The following is a 17,315-nucleotide window of genomic DNA, read 5'->3' on the forward strand; positions in this document are numbered from 1 at the left end:
TTGATTTTATCCTTATTACAATGATTCTATCGCTATGCGTTTTGAAATACTCCACTCTCCTCCCTATCTTCTTGTTCAATATGAAACCTACTTCTGCCTGCCCATTATTTGAAGCTGAGTTAATTATTCTATAATCATTTGACCAAAAGTCGCCTTCCTCTTCTCACCGAACCTCACTAATTCCTACTACATCCACATTTATCCTATCCATTTCCCTTTTTAAATTTTCTAGCCTACCAACCTTTTTTAAACTTCTAACATTTTTGTACTATTATGACAAAGCAATGGAACTTAAATCCTAAGAGGTATGAGGATATGTACTATGAAGCATATGAGGATATGTACTCGCTTATGGTGCTGAATGATTTCAAGGAGATGCGGAACGCAGAACCCCAGTGTACTCTAATGTATGTGAGAATTCAAGTACCACATTGATGTACAAATCGCCAGCACAAGTAGAGTTTTGAAAGAGGTCTATGAAAGAAGGTGATGAAGAAATGGATTTAGCGACTAGATCAGAAATGGAAGAACATATTACAATAGAGATGGAGCAGTAATTAATCAAGGTGGAGTATTAAATTGATAATTTAGCTATTAATTATGACTGACTGGTAATTATTGAAAAATATTGTATAAGTATCAATTAAAGTTCTCAAAAAATACAGGATAGGCAACATGAGTGGTAAAACATCAAACGTAGAGACTGAAATTGAGAAGAGCAACAGTATATTATCATTATCAAGAGGAGGGGTAAAAGGGATAGCAGAGTTAGTAGTTTTTTTTTTTGAGGTTTTTAGGGGCATCGACTACTTTGGTCATTAGCCCCATCACACTTCAAAAAATAAAAATATAAAAAGGGTTCAATATTTCACATTTTCCTGTGTCAAAAAATGATCAAAATTTTACTTTTTCTTATAATTTCTGATCCGATTAAATTACTTTCTAGGCTTTCCTTTCGGCCATGCTTTTTTACACCGTTTTTCCATTCTGCGAACGGCCTCAACTTCCGACGACAGAGTGTCTGAGGCTTCGGACATGGCATCGTCTTCTCTTTCTGACGCTAATGACGTTCGCCGGCTTACATCAGGTGATGAAAGCTTCAATGGTGCTGTGAGCATCGTTGCAATCGAGTCTAAACTTACAACCGATGCAGTTTCGGCGGCTGATGAACTCGATTCAATGTCTAAGGCTGTGCTTGGGCCGGCTGATACAGATGCTCTCGCCACAGTTGTTCTCTGAGCTTTTGGGGCCTCTGTAAATACAATTTTAATATCGTCTGTGTCTGGTGCTTTTTCGATAGTTACTTGCACCTCCATTTTGGTTGACGCAGATTTTTCCTGTACTCTTGTCACAGTATCCTTAGCTATATGACTCGTCGTCGGGGTGATCTTTAGATCTTTGTCGGATAAATCAAGATTTTTCTTCATTACGTCTATTGCTGGAGTTATAATCGAAGATTTTGCCGGTTTTTTAAACTGCGCTGGTGCGGCTCTTCTATCGGCGACGTCAGTCCGGGAATGAGCCTTCTCATGTTTACTTTGTTGTATCTGATGAGTCGAATCGATCTTGGAATCGATGATTCTTTCTATCATTGTAGCGAGACTTGGTGCCATCGTATTAAGCAACTGCTCCGCGTTGATTTTAGGTGTGGGGGGAGCAGCAGCTGCTTCTACGTATGTAGTCGACGGTCTAGGTGTACGTAGATTTACAATCTTCTTCGGTTCAGGGTAGCTGACTTTTTGAAGCGTTTTAACCTCCTGAATGGCTGTTTCTGATTTGTATACCGGGCAGTTCCTGGATCGACAGTTATGGTGCCCTTTACAATTAATGCAGACTGGAGGGTCTTTACATGGATCACCCTCATGTATCTTCATTCCGCATATACAATTTCCTGCGCTTCACATCTAGCTGCAGCGTGTCCGAAACGTTGACATCTAAAACATCTCATCGGCTGCGTAATAAATGCCCGTACATCAAGCCGATGGATGCCAGCTCGTACCTTTTCAGGAAGAAATTTGGCCTATTGAATGCCAAAACATGAGAGGCCGAAGGAAGAATCTCACCGTTTCGTCTCATAGAAAGTCTGCGACAATGTGTCACTCCCTGATTAGACATTTCCTGCACTATTTCTTCTTCAGTACAGTTAAGAAGATCACGGCAAACAACAACTCCTCTAGATGAATTAACTGTACTATGCGGTCGGACAGTAATCGCAAATTCACCGATCTTCTTCAACGCCTGGACTTTCTGGCTTTGCATGTCGTTTATAGTTTCGATATGTAATCCGTTAAACGTCTTATGGATTTCCTTGACAGGACCACCAGCACAATTTGTAATCTCTCTAGCAATTAAGAATGGACTTACCTTTTGGAAGTTACCATTCTCTTTTGTAACGACCAAAAATCTTGGTTTGGGAAAATTATTTCCAAACAAAGCTTTTCTTAAATCTTTACTGATTTTATCAGCATCTTTTCTAATCTTATCACTCTCCTTACTTTTTTCCTCTTCGCTTGTGGCGAATCGGCGGTTTCTAAACGAGGGTGTTTACGTGCACCCTCTGCCATGTTAGTTTGTTCAGGAAAACTCATGAACATTGATCCCTTCTGTAGCAAGGCTAGCCGCCGGGGTACACCCCCACTCCAGGGCTACTAACCTTGGAGATCCGATCCGGTACTCCGGTGGAACCGGTATATGTCCTGGCAGAGAGCGGATGCGCAGTCTCTGCACTGACTCCAGGCTCCTACTCACCGAAGCTTTCAGAGCTCCCATGCACCGACATACATGGGCACCATTGCTAGATGCTTGCCATCGAAGTAGGCATGTGGACAACGGAAGGGTCTCCGTTACACCTGCAATAACATTGACCCTGGCCGCCACATCGCCAGCTCTAAGAGTGGTATAAATCCATTTCCAAAATCGTTTGTTATTCCATTTCCTGCAGGTAGCCAAAAATCCAGTCCGTTTAGTGACATGAAGTTGGAACCAGGTCAAACTTATCAAAGTATAACCGAGGAATTTACTCGGGACCCCGTTAGCCAGCTATATGTGATGTACAAAGGTACAGCTGTTGCCGCCCTGGACGTGGAACATAGATGTTGTGTTCCGGACGTGGGGATTATCTACCTCAGGGCAAGTTAGTAGTTTTAACTGAAATAGAAGAGCGTACTGGTAAGTCTATAACGGAGTTATTTCCAATAATAAAATATACTAGTAGTGAAGCAAAATACAGTAGCAAAGAGGCTTTAGAGATATTTAAGGAATAAGAAAGCTTCATCAAAGATATTTACAGATGAATTACTAAACAGAATAAAGCAGGTTTTTACCCATAAATATAGTCATAAGCCATTAGAGAAAATATTAAATGAGCATTTAGGAGATATGCGGTTAAGTAAAGCAACATCACGGTTAATAATACCGGTGACAAATTTAAATACAGATGATCTGGAAGTTGAAGTATTTGATAGCTATAATCTATTTGGAGATAGTGGGCATAGTGATCCAAGGATTAAGGATGTGTTACTGGCCACTACAGCAGCCCTGACATATTTTAAGGCTGTAACTAATGCAAGTGGTATGGCAGGTACATCTACCCTACAGGAAGCATTATATGCAAATGGAGGGCTTGGAGCTAACCGTCCAGCATATGAGGCATTAAAGTTATTAAAAGGAAATAACAGCCGTGACCAGCAAAAAGAAATATTATATGTTCACTGGATTTTGACGATGCACTAAATTTTCATGAAGCAATACCTATAAGTGATAAACCATCATACTTAAAGTATGCAGATCCAGCATTACTAATTTAAGATGGAATATCAAAGTTATTTTAGAGTACGAATGATGATGGAGCAAAATACGATGGATGTCTAAGGGGAAGATTTTTTTTTTTTTCCAAATTAATTTCAGCAGACAAACGTCTGATCGATTTATTTGGCGAGGCGAGTAATCGATCTTTGATTTCAGCGACTGTATTCAACACCGACGCAGGGTTTTGTTTTACATCGCCTGCCTCTAATCCCCCGCTTTAGAGCCAAGGTCCGGCTATGCCATCCCCCAGCGCCTCAGCAGGGAACCGGGACTCGGTCTTTACGCCTTTGGTCTCTAATCGACAGCGCCGACCCCACAAAGAGCCTAGGCTCCCGCAGGGACGACCCCGCCGACCGGGACTTGGTCTTTTATTTTAACCCGAACTCAAAATCCCCTGGAGTTCACCCCCTTCTCAGGTACCCGCACACCAAGGCGTACAGGCCCTCCGTGGAGTGACTGTCCGCCCTACCCTACTGTTTATACTCCCGTTCTTCTGTCTTCATCCTCTTTGGCCCGCAGGACCTCCCCGGCGAACCTGCGGAACCATTCCCGGTTCTCATTGTTGTAACCCGACCGGTTTATGAGATTTTCTGGTGTAAGACCATTAATTACTATTTGACCTCTGTTAACGGCCCATCTTGGACATTTGAACAACGTATGTTCGGCATCGTCGTTCTCTGGACGATAGATGCACTGCGGGGTGGCTCTCTTCCCGATCCTATACAGATACTGACCGAAAGAGCCGTGCCCCGTCAGTAATTGTGTCATGTCAAAATTGACATCTCCGAGTCTATTGTTATTCCAGGTTTTAATATTAGGGATTAGGCGTCTGGTCCATTCTCCCACTTTGGACCCTGCCCGCTCTTCTTGCCATTCTTGTTCTATAATCCCTTCCATCTCTTCTTTCGACATACCGCTGTGTCTGAGGGTTCTGGCTTTTATCTGAAGGTCTACGGGTAGGACCCCGGTCAGTACGCACAGCGCGTAATACGATACCGTACAGTAACTAGCAGCTACACGCAGCAATGCCAGTCTACGGACACTTCTCAACTTCTTTTTATTTCGCTGTATGTTCATTGCCCCCCCCCCCCCCAAATGGGAGCCGCATACAGTTGATAAAGCAAAAACATTAACTCTAACATTCAACATTACATCCAGAAACCAACTCTGACTCACCCTCAGAAAAATCAAATGGAGAACGATTAGTTTCAGCCAAAATATAAGAAAGAAAAATTATAAATAAAGGAAAAGAAAAAAAAATAAATCAAACATCCGACTGAAAATAACAAAAATAATTCAAATTAAAAAACTCGCAATATAAAATAAAACAAAAAATAACTAAAAAAAAAAACAACTTCATAAGAAATTCTTTGAGAAATTCTACGTATACAACCCAATAAAGAGTAAACAGAATTAGACGACCAACCAGCAATTATAATAAAATAAACTCCCAAACCAGAACAACAAAAAAAAAGACAATAAGAAAATCCAACAAAATTAAAACTAAAAGGAAATATTAATCAAAAGATTAAAGAAACAGAAAGACCCAAAATAGGTACAAAAAAATAAATTAAATAATTTCCAAAAACAAGAAAATAAAATTCCCTTCTAAATAACTTTAAAGCATCTCTAAAAGGCTGTAATAAACCAAATAAACTAACCTTATTAGGACCCTTACGAAATTGAATGTAACCTAAAATCCTGCGTTCAAACAAAGAAAAAAAAGCAACACCCAAAAGAATAAAAATAAATAAAAAAAAAGAACTAAGAATAAACATTTACTAACTGTAAATTGACAACAAAAGTAATGAAATGTAGTAGAAATAACAATGATGGACCACTGAATGTGAAAATAGGAGGAGAAAAGATTACGGAGGTAGAAGAATTTTGTTATTTGGGAAGTAGAATTACTAAAGATGGACGAAGCAGGAGCGATATAAAGTGCCGAATAGCACAAGCTAAACGAGCCTTCAGTAAGAAATATATTTTGTTTACATCAAAAATTAATTTAAATGTCAGGAAAAGATTTTTGAAAGTGTATGTTTGGAGTGTCGCTTTATATGGAAGTGAAACTTGGACAATCGGAGTATCTGAGAAGAAAAGGTTAGAAGCTTTTGAAATGTGGTGCTATAGGAGAATGTTAAAAATCAGATGGGTGTATAAAGTGACAAATGAAGAGGTATTGCGGCAAATAGATGAAGAAAGAAGCATTTGGAAAAATATAGTTAAAAGAAGAGACAGACTTATAGGCCACATACTAAGGCATCCTGGAATAGTCGCTTTAATATTGGAAAGACAGGTAGGAGGGAAAAAATTGTGTAGGCAGGTCACGTTTGGAATATGTAAAACAAATTGTTAGGGATGTAGGATGTAGAGGGTGTACTGAAATGAAACGACTAGCACTAGATAGGGAATCTTGGAGAGCTGCATCAAACCAGTCAAATGACTGAAGACAAAAAAAAACCTGTAAAAATACATTATTAAATTCTAAATTTAAAGCACTTAAATCTGCCAAATTAGTAAATAAATTATTATATTACCAAAAATCCTTTCGTACCAATTAGCATAAATTTAAAGAAGATATAAACCAACCTGTGTTCACGCCGGCTTGAACTCAGATCATGTAAAATTTTAAAGGTCGAACAGACCTAAAACTGTAAAACCTACCCCACAGAAACTTTTAATCCAACATCGAGGTCGCAAACAAATCTATCAATAAGAACTTTCCAGATTTATAACGCTGTTATCCCTAAGGTATCTTAATCTTTTAATCAAAATAAAGGATCAAATATACATAAAAAAATGTAAAAAGAAAAAATAAAGATTAAAATTTTATTTGTCACCCCAACAAAATTTAATTAATAAAAATTTAAAAAATAAACTAAAAAAAAAATTTTAAAACAAAATAAAGATCTATAGGGTCTTATCGTCTCTCTCCTAAATTTAAGCTTTTTAACTTAAAAATAAAATTCAAATTAAATTTTAAAAATAAAGTATAATTTTCGTCAAACCCTTCATTCCAGACCTCAGTTAAAAGACTAATTATAATGCTACCTTAGCACAGTCAAAAGAAAAACAAACCAACATACTTGGCGTTTATACACCTAGAAAAGACATTCGATAACGTAGACTGGAATAAAATGTTCAGCATTTTAAAAAAATTAGGGTACAAATACAGAGATAGAAGAATAATTGCTAACATGTACAGGAACCAAACAGCAACAGTAATAATCGAAGAACATAAGAAAGAAGCCGTAATAAGAAAGGGAGTCCGACAAGGATGTTCCCTATCTCCATTACTTTTTAATCGTTACATGGAACTAGCAGTCAATGATGTTAAAGAACAATTTAGATTCGGAGTAACAGTACAAGGTGAAAAGATAAAGATGCTACATTTGCTGATGATATAGTAATTCTAGGTTGTATACACTGATGGATCGAAACAAAACGATACAGTTGGCTGTGCATTTGTTGTCAATGAAAGAACTTATATGTTTGGTCTACCCGGTATTACGAGTGTGTTTACCGCTGAACTATACGCTATAAATAAGGCTGTAAACATCATTAACCCTAAATATAGAAAAATTCTTATTTGCAGTGACTCGTGTAGTGCTCTCCAAGCCTTAAAAAACTTTTATTCCAAACATCCTATCGTCATTGAAATTTACAACGCAATCGCCGAGTTGAATAATCGCAACACAGAATTAAGTTTTTGCCGGGTCCCTAGCCACATAGGGATTCCAGGTAATGAACATGCAGATTCCGCTGCCAAAGAAGCATATGCAACCAGCCTCCTTTCACCACCCGAGTTGCTACTTCTGATTTCATTAACTATGTAAAACAATTATTAAGAACAAGGTGGCAAGGTGATTGGACGGCTACCGTTGATAATAAACTCCGTCAGATTAAAGATTCTGTGTTACCATGGAACTCCTCATACAGAGAACCCCGGCGTGAGGAAGTAGTTCTCTGTCGATTGCGGATAGGACACACGAGTACCTGTTTTTTTTTTTTTTTTTTTCCCCTACTCTCCCCGACCGGATATCCAATTAAGTATACTCAGTCGGGGAGAGTGTCCTTTTACTCTCAAAGGAGGCGTCCCCCACCCGCCGGCTATAAGTGATAGCCGCGGTTATCAATCTTCGAATAACCATTTTAGGTGTGCCGTGGTTTTGAAATAATCCTCTTAATCCCTTTACAGCAGGAGTAACTCTCCCACAAATCATATCGATATGCTTGCTGAACCTTAAACTTTTGTCCAGAAGTACCCCCGAGTATTTTGTTTCTTTTACTTCACCGATTCTCTGTCCTCTGATATTTAGATTCACACTTCATAATGGTCTTCTACCCCAGAGGACCAGGCAACAGGATTTATTAGGAGCGATTTCTAATTTGTTATCCTCCATCCATTCATCTATTGTTCTAAGCGTTTGGTTTGCCTTGTTCTCCAGTTCATTAATATCTCTGTCTTCTACTAATATTGCGATATCATCCGCGTATCCTACTATCGATACCCCTTCGGGGTAGTTCAGCCTGAAGATTTTATCATAGAAAACATTCCATAAGGTTGGGCCAAGGACAGATCCCTGCGGCACCCTTCCGAATACCTGAAATATGGCTTTCCTTTCTAGGGTTTTGACCTCTATGAACCTATTTTGCAGATATTGATCTATCTGATTTACTAAGTATTTACTTATTTGCATGGCTTGAAGCGCCTCAATGATGGCTGTCCAGGGGACCGTACCAAATGCGTTTCTAACATCAAGCATTATGATCATGGGGATTTTTCTAGTCCTCCATGTACCGCTTCTGCCATTTAATGCCCAGTTTTTTACCTTCTCGACTGCGGTCACCGTGGACCGTCCCTTTCTAAATCCGTATTGTTCCGGATGTAGACATTGTTTTTCCTCTATTTCCTGTCTAAGTCTATTTTCTAACAACCTTTCAACTACTTTTCCCATATTATTTATGAGCGTAATCGGTCTATATGCTGTGTTCTCTTGAATTTGTCCTGCCTTTGGGAGGAAGACTGTTCTTGCGTCCTTCCAGCATTCAGGGAAGCTTCTATTTTGTAGGCCGTAGCTGGCTGCATCGATTATTTCCCAAGGTACGATCCTAGCTATTATCTTAATGATGGCCGCTGGGATGCCATCTGGGCCGGGGCTTTTCTTTTTTTTAAATTTATTTATAGCTTTCATGACCTCTTTTTGTGTAAATCTTACCTGTTTACAAGTACCTGTACTTGTACTTGTAACAGTACTTGTTTACAAGAGGACAACCACATCTCTATGCGCACGATGCAACGGCCGCGTGACTGTGCGCCACATACTCGTGGACTGCATATGTTATGCGGCATCGCGTCGTAAATTTAAACTACCCAGAAACATCCGTGGTATCTTGTGATAGAGGTTTTAGACCGGATGTTTCTGTTTTTGCGTAGTATAGGGTTAATACAAATAATTTAATACTGCTGCTTATATTTTTTAATACTTTTAGTTTTTAAATTAGGATTAGGATTAGGAGCCTTTTACACTCCTTATCGGAATTTGTTAAATTTTATAAGTTATTTTTTTTAATATTTTAAAGACTGACTGTGATATTAGTTGTAAGATTTTTGTGATATTAGTTTTAAGTTTTATTTAGTTTTAATATGATAGTTTTTAACGTATTTTTAAGTTACATGTTAGTGTTTTTGTTATCCGAGAATGGGCCTTTTACACCCATTCCGGATTTTGCTTACTGTGATAGTAGTTTTAAGTTTTAATTACTTTTATTTATTTTCCGGGCGATGATAACTTTTAACCGTTTTTCGCCCTAAAAAAAAAAAAAAAAAGAAAAAATAAACATCGCGGACTATAGTCCAGAACAGAGCCCAGCAGAGATGCGTCCCGAAAGGCAGCCATAGCAGAAGTGGATAAAGAGCTTCTACACAACCTCTCCGTTTAAAACTTACAAGTAGAGTAAAACAAAGCAGCAATTGCGACTCCTCCGGAGTAGGGGTCGTATTGTTGCCTCCTTATAGTTAGTGCCCCGTTGTGGCGTATTCCTATTAGCCTATTAAGCGTTAGCATCGAAAGGACTTCAGTAGACGGTCTGAAGGGGAATTACGTCGGGTGAACAGGTTGCATAATCCTAGCCTTCCGCGGTCGGCCCATAAAATGGGTTCGATAACGCTGGTTTAACAACGGAATTGGAATGCAACTAAATCCGTCTTAATTATTATTATTATGCTTTTACGGCCAACAAGGGACCACTTAAATCAATTTTAGTTGGATCTTTTCTGAGAAAAGCGTATTATTTTACTCTTTCGAGCTGCCCAGTATTTCTTCATACGTTCAGATCTTGCTTTCTTTTCTTCATCCGTAAACACCCTTTTCGTTGTATTTTGTCGTTTGTCTGTCTTTTGTTTAAATCTAATGCTTTTATCTTTTACCTTTGTAATTTTTCCAGTTTTATTCTGTAGGTCGGTCAGGGAAATTCCCAATTCTTTCATATCTTCTCTAATTTCTTTGATCCATCCTACTTCTAGCTTTTGGAACCAGAGCTTTTCAATGATATTTCTTGACGGTCTTGTTTCCTTGTGTCCTTATGAGATGACCGAAGAAAGAGATTCTTTTTTTCCGCATAGTATCAGTAAAAGGCTCTATTTCTCGATACACCGCCTCATTTGGCACAATCCACCATCGGCCTTCTTTTTGGTGTTTTTTATCGATACACGTTCTGACAATTCTCCTCTCTATTTTCAGAATTTTTTCAATTCGTTTTTTCTGAGTGATTTTGAAAAGGGTCTCGCTTCCGTAGGTGACTTCTGGCTGTACTACAGTTTTATAATGTTTAAGTTTTGTTTTAGAAAGGCATTTTTTGTTATATGTTGACCGAGTTAATTTTTAGGATTTAATCATTTTATTTGTCCTGTTTTCCCATGTCACTTTTTCATTTAAATTATAAGTTATTATTTCCCCTAGATATTTAAATTGTTTTACTATTTTAATTTTCTGATCGTTTACCGTAATGTGCTCTATTACCAGAGGATCTATGGCCATCAGTTCAGTTTTTTCGAAAGAGATATGAAGCCCTATCTTTTGTGCTAGGTTTTGAAGGCTCATGATTTGTCTTTTGGCTTCTTGAATATTATTTGCTAAAAGAGCGAGGTCATCTGCAAATCCTAGGCGATTTAGTGTGATGGAGTTTTTCTTAGTACCCATTTTTATATTTTTGGGATTTATTTCATACCATTTTCTCATGACAAATTCGAGGGCGCAGTTAAAAAGGAGTGGTGAGAGGCCGTCTCCTTGCCTGAATCCAGTTTTTATGTAGAAGGGTTGAGAGAGTTCACCTCTGAATTTCACTCTGGACTGGGTATTGGTTAAAGTTAATTTTATCATGTTTACGAGTTTAGGGTGAAGGCCCAGGTTTCTCAGAATATTCAGCATGGATGGTCGGTGTATACAATCATAGGCCCTTTTAAAGTCGACGAAGGTGATTATTAGTTGTTTTTTCCGTCTTTTATACAAGTCCATCATAAGTTTTAGGGATATTATTTGCTCCGGGCAACCTCTCCATGGCCTAAATCCCCCTTGGTATTCCCCAAGTTCCAGTTCAAGTTGGTCTTTGCATCGGTTGTATATGATTCTCGACAGGATTTTGTATGTGCAATCCAGGAGAGATATGCCTCTGTAGTTTTCCGGATTAGTTTTATCCCCTTTTTTATGTAATGGATGAATGAGGGCTGTGGTCCAGTGTTCTGGAAGTTTTTCGTCGTTCCATATTTTCACGAGGCATAGATGTAGGGAAGTTTTGACTGAATAAACTGATGAGTGTTTCCAGAGTTCTGCGAAAAGCTGGTCTTCTCCGCTTGCTTTGTAGTTTTTTATTTCATTTAAGGCTGCGAGAACATCTTGAATTGTTGGCGGGTTGATATTTACCGGTGAAGTTTTAACTGGAGTTTCAGTGTCAATCTCAAAAAGATCTGGGGGGTCGTCACAGTTGAGGAGTCTATTGAAGGTTTCTGCCAAAATTTCAGCATTTTCTTTATTGGTGTGGCATATTTCCTTTTTTTCCTCTCAGCATAAGGGTGGGTGGTTCATATCTTTGAAGAGCCTGACCCAAAATTTTATAATAGACTCGGAAGTTAGTTTTCTTGGAACTTTCTTCTATTTGCTGAATCAAGTTTTTTTGGGCTTGTCGTTTGGTTCCCCTTATAATTTTCTGAGTTATTTTCCTTTGTTTGGTGAATTCATGGTTAGATTCTTCAGTTTTCTGGGTTTGGTGGTTGATCCAAGCCTGGTGTCGGTCTTTGACTGCTTTGTCACATTCTTCATTCCACCATTGGTGTTTATTTCTTGGGTTTATAGGGGCTAGTTCTTCAGCTATTTCTTTCAGTTGGGATGTCAGTTCTTTTAAATTATTTATATATTTTAAATCCGTCTTAAATTAACTAAATAAAAATTACCAAAACTTGAAAAAAATTAGACCCGCTATTTAAAATTAACCCTTTTAAAAAAAGAAGCCCGATTAGAATGATCCAACAGCAAGGGACTATGTCCAGGTTCTGAGATAAAGTAGGGAGTAATAAACTCCCGCCAACTTTGCATTCCATTCCATTTCCATTCCGGTCAACTTGTTGGCCATCCCTGATATATATCATCGCTACTTAACACCCTAAGCTTCCTTGCCAGTAATATAACTTGTTTTAAAGTTCTCCTTGCTTTACTAATTTCTGCTCTTCTAATTGTTCCAGATTATAATGTATGCCATCATTTACCCAAAAGTTTGTAATAGATGCTATAAATGATATATGATCACATATATAATTCTTAAAACTGCTAAACCAGCCTTCCTCTTGTTGTGGTTATTATTTCAACATTATCTTGCCACTTATGAAATATATTACTTGTTATTTCCCACAGCATTTCCTCACTCATATCATGAAGTCCTTGTAATATCTTCTTGGATATACTTTGGTCCATCTTCTGTAAAATCATTAGTGGAATATTACCCAACTGCTTAATAGCAACAATATCTCCAGACAATATTTTAACAACACCTGATACTACAACTAACGGTATTGCAAGAATATTTAATATTATACTAAAACAACTATATTTATATTCATGACCAGTGAGTGAATATAAATCACTATATTTTTTATGCTCACCTATAATACAACTAAGCATACTACAAGGGAAGCAATTTTAGGCCTCAGATTAATAGTAGAAGGAAGATTAAAGAAAAACAAACCAACATACTTGGCGTTTATAGACCTAGAAAAGGCATTCGATAGACTGGAATAAAATGTTCAGCATTTAAAAAAAATTAGGATTCAAATACAGAGATAGAAGAACAATTGCTAACATGTACAGGAACCAAACAGCAACAGTAACAATTGAAGAACATAAGAAAGAAGCCGTAATAAGAAAGGGAGTCCGACAAGGATGTTCCCTGTCTCCGTTACTTTTTAATCTTTACATGGAACAAGCAGTTAATGATGTTAAAGAACAATTTAGATTCGGAGTAGCAGTACAAGGTGAAAAGATAAAGATGCTACGATTTGCCGATGATATAGTAATTCTAGCCGAGAGTAAAAAGGATTTAGAAGAAACAATGAACGACATAGATGAAGTCCTACGCATGAAAATAAACAAGAACAAAACAAAAGTAATGAAATGTAGTAGAAATAACAAAGATGGACCACTGAATGTGAAAATAGGAGAAGAAAAGATTATGGAGGTAGAAGAATTTTGATATTTGGGAAGTAGAATTACTAAAGATGGACGAAGCAGGAGCGATATAAAATGCCAAATAACACAAGCTAAACGAGCCTTTAGTAAGAAATATAATTTGTTTACATCAAAAATTAATTTAAATGTCAAGAAAAGATTTTTGAAAGTGTATGTTTGGAGGGTCGCTTTATATCGAAGTGAAACTTGGACGATCGGAGTATCTGAGAAGAAAAGATTAGAAGCTTTTGAAATGGTGGTGCTACAGGAGAATGTTAAAAATCAGACGGGTGGATAAAGTGACAAATGAAGAGGTATTGCGGCAAATAGATGAAGAAAGAAGCATTTAGTTAAGCATATAGTTAAAAGAAGAGAGGCCACATACTAAGGCATCCTGGAATAGTCGCTTTAATATTGGAAGGACAGGTAGAAGGAAAAAATTGTGTAGGCAGGCCACGTTTGGAATATGTAAAACAAATTGTTAGGGATGTAGGATATAGAGGGTACACTGAAATGAAACGACTAGCACTAGATAGGGAATCTTGGAGAGCTGCATCAAACCAGTCAAATGACTGAAGACAAAAAAAAAATACTACAACTATTTAACATCTTCAGATTTAAGCCAATGTTATTTTCTATGTAGATGTTTTTATAATTACTATAATCTGTCATTATTTTTCTTATGATCTCCTATAAAAAATAAGCATATATTGTAGGGTAGAGGTTTAACCCTCTACACCTACATCCATATGATGTGATAATTCTGATCCTCTACCATCACATGCTACTTCCGTAGTATATTCTTGCATGCAATTTAACGATACTTCAATACCAGTCTCATCTTGATTACGAAACATATTACTAAATAACTGTAAATACTTATTCTGAAATATATTCGGCTCTTCTATCTTAGTATTCTGAAAGATAAAGTTATTACTTGATCGTTGTTAAGGCTTTGTAAAAATGCTTCTAACATTGCACTTTCTTTTGGACTTAAGTTCGTAATCACAGCTTCGATAGTAACAACTTTTCTTTCTTTTTCTTTTTCCTGTTTAGCCTCCGGTAACTAAAGTTTAGATAATACTTCAGAGGATGAATGAGGATATGTATGAGTGTAAATGAAGTGTAGTCTTGTACATTCTCAGTTCGACCATTCCTGAGATGTGTAGTTAATTGAAACCCAACCACCAAAGAACACCGGTTTTCACGATCTAGTATTCAAATCCGTGTAAAAATAACTGGCTTTACTAGGACTTGAACGCTGGAACTCTCGGCTTCCAAATCAGCTGATTTGGAAAGACGTGTTCACCACTAGACCAACCCGGTGGGTCCGATAGTAACAACTTGCTGCTCATTTAAATTTACTCCTAATTTTTGTGCTAATTTTTCAGGTATTATTAATTTGTCAATCTAAAAACATTCTCAGTATCAGCATTAACTGGAATATTTTGTTCTTGATTACAATTATTTTATTTTTTTTTTTTTTTGTCTTCAGTCATTTGACTGGTTTGATGCAGCTCTCCAAGATTCCCTATCTAGTGCTAGTCGTTTCATTTCAGTATACCCTCTACATCCTACATCCCTAACAATTTGTTTTACATATTCCAAACGTGGCCTGCCTACACAATTTTTTCCTTCTACCTGTCCTTCCAATATTAAAGCGACTATTCCAGGATGCATTAGTATGTGGCCTCTCTTCTTTTAACTATATTTTTCCAAATGCTTCTTTCATCTATTTGCCGCAATACCTCTTCATTTGTCACTTTATCTACCCATCTGATTTTTAACATTCTCCTATAGCACCGCATTTCAAAAGGTTCTAATCTTTTCTTCTCAGATCGTCCAAGTTTCACTTCCATATAAAGCGAGGCACTCCAAACGTATACTTTCAAAAATCTTTTCCCGACATTTAAATTAATTTTTGATGTAAACAAATTATATTTCTTGCTGTAGTCTTGTTTAGCTTGTGCTATTCGGCATTTTATATCGCTCCTGCTTCGTCCATCTTTAGTAATTCTACTTCCCAAATAACAAAATTCTTCTACCTCCATAATCTTTTCTCCTCCTATTTTCACATTCAACGGTCCATCTTTGTTATTTCTATTACATTGCATTACTTTTGTTTTGTTCTTGTTTATTTTCATGCGATAGTTCTTGCGTAGGACTTCATCTATGCCGTTCATTGTTTCTTCTAAATCCTTTTTACTCTCGGCTAGAATTACTATATCATCAGCAAATCGTAGCATCTTTATCTTTTCACCTTGTACTGTTACTCCGAATCTAAATTGTTCTTTAACATCATTAACTGCTAGTTCCATGTAAAGATTAAAATGTAATGGAGATAGGGAACATCCTTGTCGGACTCCCTTTCTTCTTACGGCCTCTTTCTTATGTTCTTCAATTATTACTGTTGCTGTTTGGTTCCTGTACATGTTAGCAATTGTTCTTCTATCTCTGTATTTGAACCCTAATTTTTTTAAAATGCTGAACATTTTATTCCAGTCTACGTTATCGAAAGCCTTTTCTAGGTCTATAAACACCAAGTATGTTGGTTTGTTTTTCTTTAATCATCCTTCTACTATTAATCTGAGGCCTAAAATTGCTTCCTTTGTCCGTATACTTTTCCTGAAACTAAATCGGTCTTCTCCTTACACTTCTTCCACTCTCCTCTCAATTCTTCTGTATAGAATTCTAGTTATGATTTTTGATGCATGACTAGTTAAACTAATTGTTCTGTAGTTGTCAAATTGTTCAGTCATTTGACTGGTTTGATGCAGCTCTCCAAGATTCCCTATCTAGTACTAGTCGTTTCATTTCAGTATACCCTCTACATCCTACATCCCTAACAATTTGTTTTACATATTCCAAATTATACGGATTACAATTATAAAGTAAATTTATCACATAACTTCTGAACTTCTGAATCTCCTTTATATACTGACGACCCACTTCCTCAAGCAACTATATTCTGTACTTTTGCATTATCTAAACTTAATTTATATGTGTTAAAATAATATATATGTGTTGAAGGAGTTATTTACCTGTTACTTTAAATTATATTTTGGTTTTTATTTTTTTTAGGATTTTTTTGTTTTTCATTATTTTAAGGTGATAAAAAAGTTAATAGTATTTTATACTTTCCTATAATTTCAAGTTATATTGCTTTGAGCTTATTAACTTATAACTATATATCCCAATTATCTTTATTTCTTTTTGGACTTCTTTAATTACTTCTAAAATTTTAAAATTATTTGCCCATATCCATAGTCGATCGCAGACTATATTTTATGGAAAAAGTAGCCCCTAAAAGTTAAATGTTTGGCCACACCTGATATATATAATCATTTCAAGGAGATAGGAGTATATAAAGATAATATATCCCAAAAAAGATGCCGCGATTTTCAGATGTTGGACGAGTCCATTTCAGTAACGAGTAAGGGAGTTAACTTGACTTTTAAAATTTCATGGATGAGTGATTGATGGGTTTCGTTTTATATGGGACACCCTGTATATATATATATATTTTGTCTGTCTATAGCCATCCGTATAAACTGAAACGTAAGAAATGATTTTACATATAGAATTACTGTTCTTTTTGTTACACTGAAAATTTTATTTTTATAGTTGATTAAAAGATTTAAATGGCAGAAAGGCTCCTGGAATAGACGGAATACCTGTAGAATTACTGCGCAGTGCAGGTGAGGAAGCGATTGATAGATTATACAAACTGGTGTGTAATATTTATGAAAATGGGGAATTTCCATCAGACTTCAAAAAAGTGTTATAGTT

This window comes from Lycorma delicatula, chromosome 1 (genome assembly GCF_047948215.1).
Source record: "Lycorma delicatula isolate Av1 chromosome 1, ASM4794821v1, whole genome shotgun sequence".
In the NCBI taxonomy this organism is placed as follows: domain Eukaryota; kingdom Metazoa; phylum Arthropoda; class Insecta; order Hemiptera; family Fulgoridae; genus Lycorma; species Lycorma delicatula.